Source organism: Cebus imitator, unplaced genomic scaffold (genome assembly GCF_001604975.1).
Source record: "Cebus imitator isolate Cc_AM_T3 unplaced genomic scaffold, Cebus_imitator-1.0 Scaffold608, whole genome shotgun sequence".
Classification (NCBI taxonomy): domain Eukaryota; kingdom Metazoa; phylum Chordata; class Mammalia; order Primates; family Cebidae; genus Cebus; species Cebus imitator.
Genome location: NW_016107923.1, coordinates 135,640 through 152,164, shown reverse-complemented (window position 1 = coordinate 152,164; position 16,525 = coordinate 135,640). Strand labels below are relative to the sequence as shown.

The window sequence follows — 16,525 nt, the reverse complement described above, 5'->3', positions numbered from 1 at the left end:
CTGAGGTGTTTGGTTTTCTGTTTCTGTGTTATTTGCTGAGAATGATGGTTTCCAGCTTTATCCATGTCTGCAAAGAACATGAACTCATCCTTTTCTATGGCTGCATAGTACTGCATGGTGTATATGTGCTACATTTTTATTATTCAGACTGTCATTGATGGGCATTTGAGTTGGTTCCAAGTCTTTGCTATTGTGAACAGTGCTGCAACAAACATAGGTTTGCATGTGTCTTTATAGTAGAATGATTTATAATGCTTTGGGTATATACCCAGTAATGGGATTGCTGGATCAAATGGTAGCTCTGGTTCTAGATTCTTGAGGAATTGCCACGCTGTCTTGCACAATGGTTGAACTAATTTACAATCCCACCAACAGTGTAAAAGTGTTCCTATTTCTCCACATCCTCTCTAGCATCTGTTGTTTCCTGACTTTTTAGTCATCTCCTAACTAAAGAAGATGAGATACCATCTCATCTTCTAACTGGCGTGAGATGGTGTCTCACTGTGGTTTTGATCTGCATTTCTCCAGTCACCAGTGATGATGACCTTTTTTTTCACGTTTGTTGACCACACAAATGTCTTCTTTTGAGAAGTGTCTCTTCATATCCATTACCCACTTTTTGATGGTGTTGTTTGCCTTTTTCTTGTAAATTTGTTTAAGTTCCTTGTAGATTCTGGATATTAGCCCTTTATCAGATTGATAGATTGCAAAAATTTTCTCCCATTCTGTAGGTTGCCTGTTCACTCTGATAATAGTTTCTTTTGCTTTGCAGAAACTCTTTAGTTTAATTAGATTCCATTTGTCAATTTTGGCTTTTGTTGCCATTGCTTTTGATATTTTAGTCATGACGTCTTTGCTCATACCTAGGTCCTGAATGGCACTGCTTAGGTTTTCTTCTAAGGTTTTTATGGCTTTAGGTCTTATGTTTAAGTCTTTAATCCATCTTGAGTTAATTTTTATATAATGTGTAAGACAGTCGTCCAGTTTCAGTTTTTTGCAGATGGGTAGCCAGTTTTTCCAACATCATTTATTAAATAGGGAATCCTTTTCCTATTGCTTATGTTCCTCAAGTTTATGGAAAATCAAATGTTTGTAGATGTGTGGCATTATTTCTGAGACCTCTGTTCTGTTCCATTGGTCGATATATCTGTTTTGGTACCAGTACCATGCTGTTTTTGTTACTGTGGCCTTGTAATATAATTAGAAGTCAGATAGCATCATGCCTCCAGCTTTTTTTTTTTTCTTATAATTTTCTTGGCTATATGTGCACGTTTTTGGTTGTATATAAAATTCAAAGTAGTTTTTTCTAATTCTGTGAAGAAAGTTAATGGTACTTTGATGGGAATAGCATTGAATCTATAAGTTACTTTGGGCAATATGACCGTTTTCATGATATTGATTCTTCCTGTTCATGAGCATGGAATGTTTTTCCATCTGTTTGTGTCCTCTCTTACTTCTTTGAGCAGTGGTTTGTAGTTCTCCTTGAAGAGGTCCTTCGCATCTTTTGTAAGTTGTATTCCTAGGTATTGATTGCTCTTTGTAGCAATTGTGAACGGGAGTTCATTCATGATTTGGCTCTCTGCTTGTCTGTTGTTGGTGTATAGGAATGTTTGTGATTTTCGCACATTGATTTTGTAACCTGAGACTTTGCCAAACTTGCTTATCAGCTTAAGGAGATTTGGAGCTGAGATGATGGTGTTTTCTAAATATACAATCATGTCATCTGCAAACAGAGACAATTTGACTTCCTCTTTTCCTATTTGAGTTCCCTTTATTACTTTCTTTTGCCTCATTGCCCTGGTCAGAGAGGACATTCTTGTCTTGTGCCAGTTTTCAAAGGGAAAGTTTCCAGCTTTTGCCTATTCAGTATGATATTGGGTATAGGTTTGTTATAAATAGCTCTTACAGCTAGTGCTCAACTTACGACCACGATTGGTTCTGACAGACTGGTCGTATCACGATTTGGTCGTAAGTTGAGTAGGCTATATGCACGCAGAGATGGTAGTGCTGCCAGAAGCTGGTCCGCACTGTCGTACGCCCACCTGGGCAACGTTTGCGCTGCCGGACGCGGAGCAGTCATGGCTAGCGATTGTGGTCATAAAGTCGAATGGTCGTAAGTTGCATAGGTCGTAAGTCGATCAATACCTGTATTATTTTGAGAATGGCTTCATCAATACCTAGTTTATTGGGAGTTTTTAGCATAAAAGGGTGTTGAATTTTATTGAAGGCCTTTTCTGCATCTATTGAGATAATCATGTGGTTTTTGTCATTGGTTCTGTTTATGTGGTGAATTTTGTTTATTGATTTGTGTATGATGAACCAGCCTTGTATCACAGGGATGAAGCTGACTTGATGGTGGTGGATAAGCTTTTTGATGTACTGCTGGATTTGGTTTGCCAGCATTTTATTAAGAATTTTTGCATCAATGTTCATCAGGGATATTGGCCTGAAATTGTTGGGAAGAGGTCTTGACATGTGTATGATGGAGTATATGTTGTTTGCTGAGAGGTGATGCCAAGAAATACTGAGCCATCCTCAGGCAGGGAACTGCTAGAATAAGCAAGCAGTATGTACCAGTCATGCATTAGTTAAACCAGCTCCCAAAGCACAAGATATTTGACCTTGTCCCCATTGCTGACTCACAAACAGTGCTTTCTAGCCTATTTCTATTTTAGTAGTGAACAGGCACTATCTGCCTGTTTAGTCTATATTTATGAAAAAACACTGAGCACCTGCTTATTAAAAATAATCACTTGTTCACAAAGAATAAATACATGGGTCAGAGTCTACTCTGGATTGTCAGCTGGCAAATGCTGTCAGACTCCTGGCATCCCACTTGGATCCCACTTTTGCACTCTATCTTTGTTTCTGTTTCTTCATTCCTTCACCACCACCTGGGTTGGGATCTCTATGACTGAGCTGGTCTTGGCATGAAATTTTCTTTTATAGTTGTGTCTCTGCCAGGTTTTGATATCAGAATAATACTGGCCTCATAAAATGAGTTAGTAAGGAGCCCCTCTTTTTCTATTGTTTGGAATAGTTTCAGAAGGAATAGTACCAGCTCTTCTTTGTACTTCTGTTAGAATTCGGGTGTGAATCTGTTTGGTCCTGGGCTTCTTTTGGTTGGTAGGGTATTTATTACTGCCTCAATTTCAGAACTTGTTATTGGTCGATTAAGGGATTTGACTTCCTCCTGGTTTAGTCTTGGGGGGATGTATGTGTCCAGGAATTTATCCATTTCTTTTAGGTTTTCTAGTTCATTGGTATAGAGGTGTTTATATTATTCTCCGGTGGTAGTTTGTATTTCTGTGCAATCAATGATGATATCCCCTTTATTATTTTTTATTGTGTCTATTTGATTCTTCTCTCTCTCTTTTTTTTATTAGTCTGACTAGCAGTCTATTTTGTCAATCTCTTTTAAAAACCAGCTCCTGAATTCATTGATTTTTTGAAGTGTTTTTCATGCCTCTATCTCCTTCAGTTCTGCTCTGATCTTAGTTCTTTTTTGTCTTCTGCTAGCTTTTGAATTTGTTTACTCTTGCTTCTCTGGTTCTTTTAACTCTGATGTTTAGGTGTTGATTTTAGATCTTTCCCACTTTCTTCTGTGGACATTTAGTGCTATAAATTTCCCTCTAAACACTGGTTTAGCTGTGTCCCCAACGATTCTGGTACATTGTGTCTTTGTTCTCATTGGTTTCAAATAACTTATTTATTTATGCCTTAATTTCATCATTTATCCAGTAGTCACTCAGGAAGAGGTTGTTCAGTTTCCATGTAGTCATGTGGTTTTGAGTGAGTTTCTTAATCCTGATATCTAATTTGATTGTACTGTGGTCAGAGACTGTTATGATTTCCATTCTTTTGCATTTGCTGAGGAGTGTTTCAATTATATGGTCAATTTTAGAATAAGTGTGATGTGCTAAGAACAATGTACATTCTGTTGATTTGTGGTGGAGAGTTCTGTAGATGTCCATTGCATCTACTTGGCCCAGAGCTGAGTTCACGTTCTCAATATCCTTGTTAATTTCCTGTTTCATTGATCAGTCTAATATTGATAGTGGGATGTTAAAGTCTCCCACTATTATTGTGTGGGAGTCTAAGTCTGTTTGTAGGTCGGTAAGAACTTGATTTATAAATCTGGGTGCTCCTGTATTGGGTGTATATAAATTTAGGGTAGTAAGCTCTTCTTGTTGTACTGATCCTTTTACCATTATGTAATGCCCTTCTTTATCTCTTTTGATCTTCGTTGGTTTAAGGTCTGTGTTAGCATTTTACCAGAGACTAGGCTTGCAACCTCTGCTTTTTCTTTTTTTTTTTTTTTCTTTCCATTTGCTTGGTAAATATTCCTCCATCCCTTTATTTTGAGGCTACATGTGTCTTTGCAAGTGAGATGGGTTTCCTGAATACAGCACTATGATGGGTCTTGACTCTTTATTCAACTTGCCAGCCTGTGTCTTTTAATTGAGGCATTTAGCCCATTTACATTTAAAGTTTATGTCATTATGTGTGAGTTTGATCCTTTCATTATGATGCTAGCTGTTTATTTTGCCAGTTAGTTGATGCAGTTTTTTCATAGAAACAATCCCCTTTACAATTGGGTATGCTTTTGCAGTGGCTGGTTCCAGTTTTTCCTTTCAATATTTGGTGCTTCCTTCAGAAACTCTTTTATGGAATTCCTGTTGGTGATGAAATTTCTCAGTATTTGCTTGTCTGTAAAGATTTTATTTCTCATTCACTTATGAAGTTTTGTTTGGCTGAATATGAAATTCTCATTTGAAAATTCTTTTCTTTAAGAATTTTGAATATTTGCCCTCACTCTCTTCTGGCTTGTAGGGTTGCTGCAGAGAGATCTGCTGTTAGTCTGATGAGCTTCCCTTTGTGGGTAGCCTGACCTTTCTCTCTGGGTGCCTGTAACATTTTTTCCTTCATTTCAAGCTTGGTGAATCTGATGATTATGTGTCTTGGGGTTGCTCTTCTTGAGGAGTATTTTTGTGGTGTTCTCTGTATTTCCTGAATTTGAATGCTGGCCTGTTTTGCTGGGTTTTGGAAGTTCTAGGTAGCATCCTAAAGAGTGTTTTCCAACTTGGTTCGATTCCCCTCATCACTTTCAGGTATACCAATCAAACGTAGGTTTGGTCTTTTTACATAGTCCCATATTTCTGGAGGATTTGTTCATTTATTTTCATTCTTTTTTCTCTAATCTTGTCTTCATGCTTTATTTCATTAAGTTGATCTTCAATCTGATATCCTTTCTTCTGCTTGATTGATTTGGCTGTTGATACTTGTTTATACTTCACGAAGTTCTCGTGCTGTGTTTTTCAGCTTCATCAGGTCATTTATGTTCTTCTCTAAACTGGTTATTCTAGTTTGTAATCCTCTAACCTTTTATCAATGTTCTTAGCTTCCTTGCATTGGGTTAGAATATGCTCCTTTAGCTCAAAAGGGTTTGTTATTACCCACCTTCTGACACCTACTTCTGTCAATTCGTCAAGCTCATTCTCCATCTAGTTTTGTTCTCGTGCTGGTGAGGAGTCATGATCCTTTGGAGGAGAAGGGGGTTTCTGTTTTTTGGAATTTTCAAACTTTTTACAGTGGTTTTTCCTCATTTTCCTGGATTTATCTATCTTTGGTCTTTGATGCTTGTGACCTTCGGGTGGCGTTTCTGTGTGGACATCTTTTTTGTTGATGTTGATGCTAATTCCTTTCTGTTTGTTAGTTTTCCTTCTAACTCTCAGGCTCCTATGCTACAGGTCTGCTGGTATTTGCTGGAGGCCCCCCCCAGACCCTCTTTGTCGGGGTATCCCCAGTGGAGGCTGCAGAACAGAAAACATTGCTTCCTGTGCCTTTCTCTGGAAGGTTCACCTTAGAGGGGCACCTGCTATATGCCAGCTCTAGCCCTCCTGTATGAGGTGTCTGTCTACCCCTGCTGGGAGATCTCTCCCGTTCAGGAGGCACGGGGTTAGGGAACCACTTGAGGAGGCAGTCTGTTTCTTAGCAGAGTTCAAGCACTGTGCTGTGAAATCCACTGCTCTCTTCAGAGCTGGCAGGCAGGAACATTTAAGTTGGCTGAAGCTGTGCTCACAACCGCCCCTTCCCCCAGGGTCTCTGTCCCAGGGAAATGGAAATTTTATCTTTAAACACCTGACTGGGGCTGCTGCTTTACTTTCAGAGATGCTCTGCACAGAGAGAAGGAATCTAGACAGGCAGTCTGGCTACAGTGGCTTTGCCAAGCTCCTGGGGGCTCTGTCCAGTTCAAACTTCCAGGCACATTTGTTTGCACTGTGAGGGGAAAACCACCTACTCAAGCCTCAGTAACAGCAGATACCCCTACCCCCACCAAGAGTGAGTGTCCCAGGTTGACTTCAGACTGTTGTGCTGGCAATGAGAATTTCAAACAGTGGATCTTAGCTTGCTGGGCTCCATGTGAGTGACATTGCTGAGCTAGACCACTTGGCTCCCTGGCTTCAGCCCCTTTTCCGGGGGAGTTAACGGTTTTGTCTCATTGGCATTCCAGGTGCCACTGGGATATGACGAAATAATACTTCTGCACCTAGCTTGGTATCTGCCCAAATGGCTGCCCAATTTTGTGCCTGAAACCCAGGGCCCTGGTGGTGTAGGCACCTGAGGGAATTCCCTGGTCTGCGGGTTGTGAAGACTGTGAGAAATGCATAGTATCTGGACCAGAAAGCCCCGTTCCTCATGGCACAGTCCTTCACAGCTTCCATTGGCTAGGGGAGGGAGTTCCCCAACCCCTTGTGCTTCCCGTGTGAGGTGATCCCCCACCCTGCATCAGCTAGGCCTTTCTGCACTGCACCCACTGTCTAATCAGTCTCAATGAGATAAGCAAGCTACCTCAGTTGGAAATGCAGGAATCACCTACCTTTTGTGTTGATATCACTGGGAGCTGCAGAATGGTATTGTTCCTATTCATCTATCTTCTTTTTTTTTTTTTTTCTTTCAATAGTCAGGTCCCTCTTCTTTAGGGCTGCTGCAGTTTGCTGGGGATTCACTTCAGGCCCTATTCATCTGATTAGCTCCTGTGCTTGGAGATGTCACTCAAGGAGGCTGGAGAGCAGCAAATATGAGTGCCTCCTTCTTCTTCTGGGAGCTATGACCTTGAGGGGCACCAACCTGATGCCAGTAGGATTACTGCTGTATAGGGTGTCTGACAACCCCTGTTGGAGGGTCTCACCCAATGTTTGGCAGGGGGAGCAGGACCCATTTAACAAAGCACTTTGTCCCTTGGTAGAGAGGGTGTGTTTTGCTGGAGGAAACCCATTGTCTGGACTTCCCAGATTCCTCAGAACTACCAGGAGCAGAGGCTAAGTCTGCTGGTCTGCAGAGGCTGTGGCCACCCCTCCCCCTAGGGGCTCAGGCCAAGAGAGATCTGAATTATGTCCCTGAGCCTCTGGGGCTGGAGTTACTGGAGATCCTACAGGGAAGCCCCACCCACTGAAGAAGGATGGGTCAGGGTTAGCCCTGAAGAGGCACTCTGGATGCAGACTGCAACAGCTGGTGTGTCAGGCCATGGGAACAAATCTTGGGACTAAGCTGTCCAGACTCTCTGGCTCCAGGTGAAAAGTGCAGCCTGGAGCTATCAAATGGGTGCCTCCTTTCCCCCACCCAGTGAGCTTAGTGTGTTAGGCAGTTGTGAGTACCAGTATTGACTGCTGACACTCCCCCAAGGAGCTCAAAGGGCTTAGAAAACAAGCAGCCACAGCCGGTGCTGGTTTCCCCTCCCACTGGGAGTTCAGTAGCCTTAATCGGATTCAAGCTTAGAGGCTGTAAGTATCTATACATTTCCAGGTTGATATGCTAGGCTCTGGTGGCATGAGTTTAGAAGTGGGATCTTCCTATCTATGGGTTGGACAGTTCCATGGAAAAAGCACAGTTTCCCCAGTTGCATAGCATGCTCACTCACCACCTCCCGTGGCTGGCAGGAGGGGGTTCCCCTTCCTCATGTGGTGATAAGGTGGTTCACCACACCACACTGCTCTTTCCTCTCTCTGTGGGTCATGCCAGCCTTCTAGTCAATTTTGATGATACAATCTGTATATTTTGGCTGCCTGTGAAGGCTTCATATGCTTATTATGGTATTTTTTATGGGAGCCTCTGAGTGCCTTCACTTCTAGTAGGCCATCTTGGACCCAAACCTCTAAATGAATTTGTTATGTTAAGGTATATTTTTTCTATCTTGAGTTTTTTGAGTGTTTTAAAAATCATGGATGGATGTTGCATGATCAATAATCTTTCTAATGTATTGTTGAATTTGGGTTGCTAATGTTTCGTTGAGGCTTTTTACATCAATATTTTTCAGTGATATTGGCCTGTAGTTTTTGATGTGTCTTTGTCTGTTTTTGGCATCAGAATAATACTGGCCTCATAGAATGAGTTGAGAGGTATTTCCTTCTCTTCCATTTTGTTTTTTTGGAATAGTGTGAGAAGTATTTGTATAATATTAGTTCTTTGTTAAATGTTTGGTAGAGCTCAGCAGTGAAGCCATAAGGTCTTAGGCTTTTCTTTACTGGGAGACATTTTATTATGGCTTTGATCTTGTTACTTGTTATTGATCTGTTCAGATTACAGATTTCTTCCCTGTTCGATCTTGGTGCATCGTATATATCCCCGAAATTTTTCCATGTCTTCAACATTTTCCAATTTGTTGGCATATTTTTGCTCATAGTAGCCACTAATAATGATTTGAATTTCTGCCATATCAACTGTAATGTCTCTTCTTTAATTTCTAATTTGTTTATGTGGATCTTCTGAATTTCTTCTTATTTAGTCTGGCTAAAGATTTTTCAATTTTGTGTAGCTTTTAAAAAACACAACTCTTTATTCTGTTGATTTTTTTGTATTTTTAATCTCAATATCATTTATATCTGCTCTGATCTTTATTATTCCTTTTTGTTTCTTGTTATTAATCTCTAGTTTTATTCTTTTGTGGTCAAAGAAGATGCTTGATGCTATTTCCATTTTTTGAATGTTTAAAGATTTGTGTGACCTTACATTATGGTCTATCCTTGAGAATGATTCATATGCTGAGGAAAAGAATTCATATTCTGAAGCTCCTGGATAAAATGTTCTGTAAGCATTCATTAGATCCATTTGGTCTACGGTACAGATTCATCTGAAGTTTTTTGTTGATTTTCTGTCTGGAAGATCTGTCTAATGCTGAAAGTGCATTGTAAATCTGCTGCTCTTATTTTATTAGGGTCTAGCTCTCTCTTTAGCTCTATTAATATTTCTGTTATATATCTAGGTGCTCCCGTATTCAGCATATGTATATTTAAAATTGTTATATATCATTGCTGGATTGACCCCCTTATCATTATAAAATGACCTTCTTTGTTTCTTCTTATAGTTTGTGTCTTGAAACCTATTTTATCTGATGTAAGCATAGTGAATTCTGCCTTTGTTTTGTTTCCATTTTCATGAAATATCTTTTTTCATCCCTTTATTTTTGGTCTATGTGTGTTTTTATAGGTGGAGTTTGTTTCTTGTGGGCAACAGGTCAATGGGTCTTGTTTTTTCTCATCCATTCATCTAGTCTATGTCTTTCGATGGGAGAGCTTAGTCCATTTACATTTAATGTTATTACTATTACTAATAAATAAGCAACTACTTCTGCCATTTTGTTATTTATTTTCCTGTTGTTTGGTGCTCTTCTCTTCTTTCTTTCTTTCATCCCTGTCTTCTGAAGTGAAAATGATTTCGTCTGCTGATATCATTTATTCTCTCGGTTTTAATTTTTTTGTCTATATCACATGTTTTTTGGTTTGAGGTTACCATGAGGTTTGCAAATACTATCTTATAACCCATTATTTTAACTTGATAACAACAACCAATCAAAAAGAAAACTAATAAAAACTCACCTTGACTTAATTCCCCAACTTTTTTTTGTTTCTATCTATTTCTTATTGTACTGATTATGCCTTGAGAAGTTATTGTAGTTATTATTTTTAATTGGTTCATTGTTTAGTCTTTCTACTTAGGATAAGAGTAATTTATGCACCACAGTTACAGTGTTATAATAGTCTCTGTTTTTCTATGTGCTTACTATTACTGAGAAAATTTGTACCTTCTGGTGATTGTTTTTTTCTCATTAATGTTCTTTCTTTCTGATTGAAATATTCCCTTTAGCATTTCCTGTAAGATGGATCTGGTATTAATGAAATGCCTCAGCTTTTATTTGTCTGGGAAAGTCTTTATTTCTTTTTTACGCTTTAAGAATATTTTTACCAGATACACTAATATAGGATAAAAGGTTTTTTTTCCTTTAGCACTTTAAATATATTATGCCTCTCTCTCCTGGCCTGTAAAGTTTCTGCTTAAAAGCCTGCTGCCAGATGTATTGGAGTGCCATTGCGTTATTTGTTTCTTTTCTCTTGCTGCCTTTAGAATCCTTTCTTTACCCTTGACCTTTTAGAGTTTCATTGTTAAATTCCTTGAGGTAGTCTTCTTTGGATTAAATCTGCTTGGTGTTCTATAAGCTTCTAGTACTTGGATATTGATATATTTCTGTAGGTTCAGGAGGTTCTCTGTTATTATCCCTTTAAATAAATTTTCTATCCCTGTCTCTTTCTCTACCTCCTCTTGAAGGTCAACAACTCTTAGACTTGCCCCTTTGAGACTATTTTCTAGATCCTGTAGGTCTGCCTTATTGTTTTTTTATGCTTTTTTTTCTTTTGTGTCTTTTGACTGTGTATATTCAAACAGTCTGTATTCAGGCTCACTAATTCTTACTTCTGTTTGATCCATTCTGCTCTTAAAGGACTCACATGCATTCTTCAGTATGTCAGTTGCATTTTTCAGCTCGAGTATTTCTGCTTGATTATTTTTAATTATTTCACTCTCTTTGTTAAACTTTTTCTGATAAAATTATGAATTCCTTCTCTGCATTATCTTGAATTTTTTTGATATTTTGAATTCTCTATCTGAAAGGTCTCATATCTCTGTTTCCCCAGGACTGGTCCCTGGTGGCTTATTTAGTTCATTTGGTGAAGCCATGTTTTCCTGGATAGTGTTGATGCGAGTAGATGTTCTTCCATGTCTGGGCATTGAAGAGTTAGGTATTGATTGTAGTCTTTCCTGTCTGGGCTTATTTGTAGCCATTCTTCTTGGGAACGTTTTCCAGATATTTTAAAAGAGTTCAGTGTGGTGATCTAAGCTGTTTTATTTATTTATTTATTGAGATGAAGTTTCGCTCTCATTACCCAAGCTGAAGTGCAGTGGCATGATCTCGCCTAACTGCAATCTCCACCTCCCAGGTTCAAGCAATTCTCCTGCCTCAGGCTCCCAAGTAGTTGGGATTACAGGCACCTGCCACCACGCCCAGCTAATTTTTGTATTTTAGTAGAGATGGGATTTCACCGTGTTGGTGAGGCTGGTCTCAAACTCCTGACCTCAGGTGATCCACCTGCCTCAGTCTCCCAAAGTGCTGGAATTATAAGCACAAGCCACCACGCCTGGTTGGTCTAAGCCATTTCTTCTTTAGGAGGCACTCAAAGTTCAGTAACACTGTGGTTCATGCAGACTTGTAGAAGTACCACCTTGATGGTCTTGAACATAATCCAGGATAATTTTCTGGATGACCAGGCAAAGACTCTTGTTTTCTTCCATCACTTTCTCCCAACTTTAGTATCTTTCTCTGTTCTTAACTATTAAGCTGGAAGTTGAGTGACACAATCATCCCTGTGGCCACCACCACTATGCCTGCACTGGTTAGACCTGAAGCTAGCACAGCACTGGGTCTCACCCAAGGCCTGCTGTAACCACTCCCTGTCTACTGCCTATATTTGCTTAAGACCTTGGGGCTCTACTATAGGCAGGTGGCAAAGCTAGCCTGGCTTTTGTTCTTCTTTTTAGGGTGGTGAGGTCACTCAGGCCCTGGTTGCATTCAGAAATGTCATCCAGTACTCAGGGACTAGAGTAAAATATCTTAGAAGTCTACCTGATATTCTACTGTATTGCAGCTGAGTTGGCACTCAAACCACATGACACAGTTTTTCTCACTCTTCCCTCCCCTTTCCAAAGGCAGAGAGCCTCGCCTCATAGTCACTATCACCCCGACCATGACGAGTGCTGCTAGACTACCACTGATGTTTTCTTGAGACCCAGAGTCTCTGAAGTCACCTTTCAGTGAATGCTGCCTGGCCTGGGATTTATCTTTCAGGGTCAATGGGCTCCCCTCTGGCTTAGGGCAGTTCCAGAAATGTCATCCAAGAGTCAAGTCCTAGGATTGAAGACCCCAAGAGCCCACATGGTGCTCTACCCCACTGTGGTGGTGTTGGCACCTAATGCCCAGATGCAGTTGCCTTTACTTTTCCCTCTGCTTTTCTCAAGCAGAAGAAGAATTGTCCCATAGCCACCACAGCTGGTAATGTGACTAGTCTCACCTGAAGCTAGCAGTCTCAGAGTCTCACCAAAGCCTCTGATGTAGTACCTTTGTATCACTGCTGGTTATTCAGTGCCCAAGGGCTCTTCCATTAGCAGATGATAACTTCTGGAAGGACTGGGTTCTTTCCTTGAATGCAGCAGGTTTTCTTCTGGTCCAGGGTGTGTCTAAAAATGTCATCTGGAAGCTAGGGGCTGGAATGGAGCCCTTATGACTCTCACTGGTGCCCTATCCTGCTGTGACTAAGGTGGTATCCAAGATGCAAGACAAAGTCATTCCCACTCTTTTCTCTACTCTCATGAAACAGAGGGAAGTGTCTTTATTGGAGCCATGAGCTGCACTACTCATAGTTAGAAGAATGGTGATGTTAACAGTCCCTTAGCCACCCTGGGTGGTGTCTCAGTAGTTTATGCGCCCCCCAAGACTATTGGCTTTAAGTCCAGTTCAGCACCAGGACTTTTCTGAGACTTGCAGTCCTTGTTGCCTAGAGTGCTTTTCAAGTTTATGTAGAGCCCCAGAACATTTTAGCCCATGGTGACAACTCTTGCTGAATCTCAGGTTCTGACCACTGGGTTGGGTCATTTCCTTCTGGCTAGGGCTGGATTATACTGCCTCTGTGGGTGGGTGTCATTGAGTTCAGCCAGGTTTTGCTTTTAGCTGTATCAAGGCATCACTGATTTTAATGCAACATCTCACTATTCCTGCTCTCTCCCTCCCTTCTCTGTCATGCAGCCATTGCAGTAGTATGGAGGAAGAGTCCTGTGGGGATTCAAGACTGTCTTTTTTACTTTCTTCAGTGCCTTTTTCAGTGATATGAAGTTAAAAGCAGGTACTATCAGGGCTCATCTGATTTTGGTTCTTATGAAAGTGCTTTTTTTGTGCAGATAGTTGTTACATTAGTGCCTTTGCAGTGGAGATGATTGGTGAAGCCATGTACTTGGCCACCTTGCTGTGCCTCTCTCTCTTTTGGCCTTTTAAAATTGAGACATAAAGTTGTGTATGTTTATGGGGAACAATGTAACATTTTAATATATGTATGAATTGTGGAATCATTAAATGGAGCTAATTAAAATATGTATCACCTCCATAGTTATCATGCTTGGTGTTGAGAATATTTAAAATCTACTCTCTTAGCAATTTGCAAGTATACAATACATTATTATTAACTATAGTCACCATGTTTTACAATAGAACTCCAGAATTTATTTCTCTTGTATATTAGTTGGTCCTCACGCTGCTAATAAAGATATAACTGAGACTGGGTAACTTATAAAGAAAAAGAGGCTTAACAGACTCATAGTTCCTTAAGGCTGGGGAGGCCTCACAATCATGGCAGATGGACACAGGCCAATGGAACAGAAGAGAGAGTCCAGAAATAAATGTGCACATTTACAATTAACTGATTTTTGACAAAGGTACTAAGAACACACAATGGAGAAAAGAACAATTTCTTAAAAAAAATGGTGTTGCAAAAACTGGATATCCACATACATAAGGATGAAATTGGACTCATGCCATGCTTCATATACAAAAATCAACTGAAAATGAATTAAAGACTTAAATGTAAGACCTGAAACTGTAGAACTACTAGTAGACTCATACTTCTGGATGTAATGTTTGATCCTTCTAATATGCTACACTATCCTGCTCTAAATTGTTCTATAACTCCCCATTGCCTTCAAAATAAGATGACTTACAATGCCCTTGAAGACTTGGCTCTGTTTACCTCTATGGCCTCAGCTGCCATCACTACCTTCTTCATGTCCTCTAACCCAAACATTCTTAAACTACTTGCAGGCTGCAAGAGTCTTGCTCCTTTTCATACTCTGTTGCTTTTGCATACTCTTGCCTCAGCCTGGAATGTCTTAATAATCACATTGCTACTTCCTATTTGTACTTCAATATTCAATGGAGATCTGATATTCTCTCACCCTCTTTGCCCAGGTCCGATTACCCAGAGGCTGTAGGCTGGTCTACCTAACCTCCAAATGGTCTTAATTCTGGATAAATCTTATGGTATGACTAATTTCTTATACCTCTCTCTTCCCAGTAAATTGTATGGGTACTTTTTTCCTAAGAAACTAAAAGGGATCCGAGTATGCTACCCCAAAACATGCCACTTTGGCATAAGAATTATTTTGATCTGAAAGCAATGGAGAAACACCGGACAGGAAAATATTTCTACTTCCACTTTGTTTTTGTGCTTAAAGGCAGAACGAAAATTTTCCTTTGTGAAGGTATTCCTCTCTCCCCTCTCACATACCAGGAAGGGGAGAATACCACTTAATCACTGAATATAACTCTTACTAGATTCTTCTTACTGAAAATCAAACTGACTTGAGTTTGCATAACAAAACTTACTAAATAGCCTTTAAGTTCCAGTAGTTTCTTTCATATATTTACCTTCCCACAAATTACCACCTAGAAGCCCCAAACTCCTTTTCCTTTGTCTTATCACCTCAACAACTCATTGCTTTTCTTAAAATGGAATGTATTTTCTCAGGCCTAACCATTTCTTTGGTGATTTCTTCTTTTCTGTAAAGCACCTCCCACTGTCAAACAGAAAAAATATGCACATCAAATAAAATTTACAAGCCTTTTTTTCCATTAATCTCTGTTTCATCAATTTAACTTGCAGGAACTCAGGTACTAAACCTAAGAAGGAAGAGGAAAAAGTTTTTTCTTTCCCTACAAAACTTTATGAGTAAACTAGTAGCAGATATATGTAACATCTATGGAAGGTAAAAGCTTCTCTTTTATTATGGTTTATATGGTGTTGAGATGGCCCAAACTTCTCCAACAACTGATGTTCAAAGTATGGGTAAGGGTGATTTTGATATACATAATTCCCATTTTTTAGAGAATTGGGTCTACAGAATCAAGATGGAGGAAGTCATTTTTGTTTTCACTATTATCTACTAATTATGTAATTATTTGCAAATTCCTATAAGCTATTATATTTCTTATCCTCTGAACAAGTGGAAAAAATAATCATACTCAAAGAAAAAACACAATTCATTGGCTACAATTCAGTAACACATTGGGTTAACATACCCTAAACCTTTGTCACTAGCCTTGTTAAAAATTAGAATTTATATTTGGCAGACCTATGAATATGGGCCTGAGACCATATTCCATGTCTACATTAATGGAATTATCTCCTAATCATGCCAATACTTAAAAAGACTTCTCTCTCTCTTCTTGCAACCCTGAGAAATACAATTGTAAGGAACTGGAAGGATTAATCAGAGGAAATCGTTCATCCATATCAATCAAGAGATGTCATCTATAAAAAAGTGTCCTGAAGAAAAAGATGGAATGCCACCACAGTGGGAACAGACTTACATACATGTTTTTTTGATCACTCATACTACTATTAAGGTGAAAGATGAACTCAACTAGATTTATGCTTTTAATGTGAAGACAGTATCTCAAAAATAGCAGAGACTCACACAAAGGACTTTGAAACTTAAATTTTGTAGAATACCTGACAATGGTAATTAACTTACCTGAAAAAGAGTTATTCTAATGAGCTTACTCAAATAGAAAGCTTTGACGTCATATTCAGATTTTGGAATTTTAAAATTTATTCTTTTGTAGTTCTGATAATTGCTTTTCTTTGTAGTTTGCTATGGACTTGATGGCTATTTAATGATTGCAAATAGCATACAGAAACCTAGATAGGGCAATGGCAATAATTTAAAAAACTGTAATGTTAATATAGACTGTTAATAAAAGGGAAAACTATGGATGCAAAATGATCAAGCTTTCAAATTATAAGGGTAAGATGATCAAGTTTTGTCTAATCAAGAGGAAGAAGGCCAATCTCTTTCCACTCTCCTTTTTTCAGTGTGTCTCCTTGACATAATAAACCTAATAACGTGCCCAGCCTTTGAATTTACAATGTAAGTTCATGGACCTTCTGACTCTTGAAACTGTAAGTACATATCTCCAAAATGAACTCTCTAACAAGATATACAGAGACAGTCATCAGGGTGTATATATATTTGTCTCTTATGGAGAAAATTTTAATTATTTGTATTTTTCTTTTTTCTTTCTTTTTTTTTTTTTTTTTTTTTTTGAGTCGGAGTTTCTCTCTTGTTACCCAGGCTGGAATGCAACGGCACG

General features: G+C 39.2%; 1 pseudogene; it reads left to right on the top strand.

Annotated features, from left to right (window-relative positions):
- The first annotated feature begins 1,998 nt into the window (after nt 1-1,998).
- The window catches only part of LOC108294867, a 30,155-nt pseudogene continuing 15,628 nt past the window's right edge, over nt 1,999-16,525 (top strand).